Raw genomic sequence first — 3,796 nt, 5'->3', positions numbered from 1 at the left:
CCCAATACGGTTCATGAAAGCACAATACGGTTCATGAAAGCCCAATACGATCCATTAAATCCAATACGGTTCATGAAAGCCCAATATGGTTCATGAAAGCACAATACGGTTAATTAAAGCCCAGTACGGTTCATTAAAGCCCAACGGTTCATAAAAGCCCAATACTTCCATGAAAGCCCAATACGATCCATTAAAGCCCAATACGGTCCATTAATACCCAATAAGGTCTATTAAAGCCCAATACGATCTATTAAAATCCAATACGATCCATTAAAGCCCAATACGATCCATTAAAACCCAATACGATCCATTACATCCCAATACGGTTCATGAAAGCACAATACGGTTCATGAAATCCCAATACGATCCATTAAATCCCAATACGGTTCATGAAAGCCCAATACGGTTCATGAAAGCACAATACGGTTAATTAAAGCCCAATACGGTTCATGAAAGCACAATACGGTTAATTAAACCCCAATACGGTTCATTAAAGCCCAACGGTTCATAAAAGCCCAATACTTCCATTAAAGCACAATACGATCCATTAAAGCCCAATACGATCCATTAAAACCCAATACGGTCCATTAAATCCCAATACGGTTCATGAAAGCCCAATACGGTTCATGAAAGCACAATACAGTTCATTAAAGCCTAATACGGTTCATTAAAGCCCAACGGTTCATAAAAGCCCAATACTTCCATTAAAGAACAATACGATCCATTAAAGCCCAATACGATTCATTAAAGCCCAATACAATTCATTAAAGCCCAATACGGTTCATTAAAGCCCAATACGATTCTACCAAAGCCCAATACGATTCCACCAAAGCCCAATACGGTTCATTAAAGTCCAATACGGTTCATTAAAGCCCAATACGGTCCATTAAATCCCAACACAGTTCATTAAAGCCCAATACGGTTCATTAAAGCCCAATACGGTCCATTAAAGCCCAATACGGTCCATTAAAGCCCAATACGGTTCATTAAAGCCCAATACGGTAAATTGTTAATTTTTTTTTTTAAATTATTTGATTTTCTGCCGGAAATCCGCCGGAAATGGTAAATTTTTTTAGAAAAATTATTTAATTATCCGCCGGAAAATTGTTTATTTTTTTTTAATTATTTAAATTTCCGCCGGAAATCCGCTGGAAATGGTAAATTTTTTTAGAAAAATTATTTATTTTTCCGCCGGAAATCCGCCGGAAAATGTTTTATTCTTTTTTTTAAAAATTATTTAATTTTCCGCCGGAAATGGTAAAATTTTTTAGAAAAATTATTTAATTATCCGCCGGAAAATTGTTTATTTTTTTTAAAATTATTTAATTTTCTGCCGGAAATCCGCCGGAAATGGTAAATGTTTTTAGAAAAACTATTTATTTTTCCGCCGGAAATCCGCCGGAAAATGGTTTATTTCTTTTTTAATTATCCGCCGGAACTCCACCGGAAATGTTAAATTTTTAAAAAAAAATTATTTATTTTTCCGCCAGAAATCCGCCGGAAAATTGTTTATTCTTTTTTTAGAATTTTTTTTTAATTTTCCGCCGGAAATGGTTATATATATATTTTTAAAATATTTAATTCTCCGCCGGAAATCCGCCGGAAAATTGTTAATTCTTTGTTTAAAGATTTTATTTAATTTTCCGCCGGAAATCCGCCGAGGAAATGTTAAATTTAAAAAAAAAATTATTTATTTTTCTGCCGGAAATCCGCCGGAAAATTGTTTACTCTTTTTTTTTTAGATTTTTTTTAATTTTCCGCCGGAAATGGTTATATTTTTTTTAAAAATATTTAATTATCTGCCGGAAATCCGCCCGAAAATTGTTAATTATTTGTTTAAAGATTTTTTTTAATTTTCCGCTGGAAATCCGCCGGAAATGTTAAATTTTTTTAAAAATTATTTATTTTTCCGCCGGAAAATTGTTTACTCTTTTTTTTAGGAAAAAATTAAAAAATCCGCCGGAAATCCGCCGGTAAAATGTTGTAAATTCAAGATTAAACTGAGTAATTAAGAAATCCGCCGGAAATTGTTGGAAGTCAATAAAATGTTTACTTTTTTAGTGTCCGCCGGAAATCCGCCGGAAATTTACCGGCGGATTTCATCCGCCTGAAACAGCGCCGGAAATGCTCAGTTTTCTAGTAGTGTGAGGTTTTCACGGTTTTTACAAATTGAGTGGTTTTTATTTCAACGCTCCCCTATATATATATATATATATATATATATATATATATATATATATATATATAGGGGAACGTTCAAATGAAAACCGTGCAATTCTTAGAAACCGTGTAAACTAATTTCGACCAATAGAAAAAATCCATTTTTTTCTAATTAAATTTAATCATTAAGGGTATATTGGTCATTTGCATTGTTTTCTATTAAATATGGAGTTTATTATTAAATCTTAATTAAAGTAACATAATAAAAGAAATTTTATAAATGGTAACATTAAAATATTTAATTAAATTATAATATTAAAAATTGGATTTTCTTATACTGTGTCTCGGTTTATTACTGCCAAGATTAATGAAAATCGTAAGTTATTAGATTAAAAAAAATACATGAAATCAATAATAGAATCAAAAAAAATTCATGAAACCGGTTTCATATATGGTGAAATTGGTGCATGGAGTAAGTGAAAATGATTATTGAATGGGTGCATGATGAAACCGGTTTCATACATGGTGAAATTGGTGCATGGAGTAAGTGAAAATGATTATGAAATGGGTGCATGAGAAAATGGGTGCATGATGAAATGAGTGCAACATGAAATGAGTGTATCATGAAATAGGTGCATTATGAAATGGATGCATGATGAAATGGGTGCGTGAAGGAAGTGAAACCATTTCAAAAAAGATAAGAAAAGCCTATGTAATTAGCGAAAAGTGAAGCAATTTCATTATCAATAGCGTGAAATGACAAATGACTCATCAAACCATGCTGACCGATGAAATGGGTGATTGAAGAAAGTGAAACCATACCAAAGTTACCATTTTGCCCTTATAGGGATTATAAAATAATTTTTTATTTATTTATTTATTTTAATTTCCTAATATAACCTAAACTAATCTTGACCATTGATTAAGAAAATGGATGGATGTGATTGATTTACATAGTTTACACAAATGAAGGTGGTTTTCATTTAATCGCTCCCCCTTCTCTATCTCTCTCTCTCCCCTCTCTCTCTCTCTCTCTCTCTCTATATATATATATATATATATATATTACTTGAAGGGTACTCGCGCAATGCGGCAACATAAATCTTCATTTCAATGTTTAGTTTTTATTATTTGTTTCTATCGATATAATACGATTTTATGTGGTTTTGACAAAACGATAATGTTTTTATTTTTGTATGAAATATAAATTTGGAGCGATATCATAAAATTTTGAAAAAAGTAAATCGATATTAGTATCAAATTAACTATTTAATAGTTCTGGTTTTTTTTTGGTGTAACTTCTTTCATTCAATTTTTTATTATAATTTAATTTAGATTTAATAATTTTTTTTGGTTTAATAATATAATTTTTTATAAAGATAATAATTAAACATTCTGTTAGAACTCAATAATTATTTTAATAATATTTTAGATTTTCTATTTTTAAAATAGATGTTTATCCTGTATTTGATTATATTTATATGCAGTTAGTTACACGAATTTAAAAATGGAGCTTTAATAGGCTGTACTTATGCAAAATTACTTGTAATCTTGAATTTTAAGTAATATGCATCAATAAACAATATTTCATGCATAAAAAATGGTTTTTAATTTTTTTGTCAAATGCTTTATAATA

The sequence above is a fragment of the Cynara cardunculus genome (genome assembly GCF_001531365.2).
Source record: "Cynara cardunculus var. scolymus isolate 2C chromosome LG 5, CcrdV1, whole genome shotgun sequence".
NCBI lineage: Eukaryota > Viridiplantae > Streptophyta > Magnoliopsida > Asterales > Asteraceae > Cynara > Cynara cardunculus.
Note: the sequence above shows the minus strand (reverse complement) of the source record.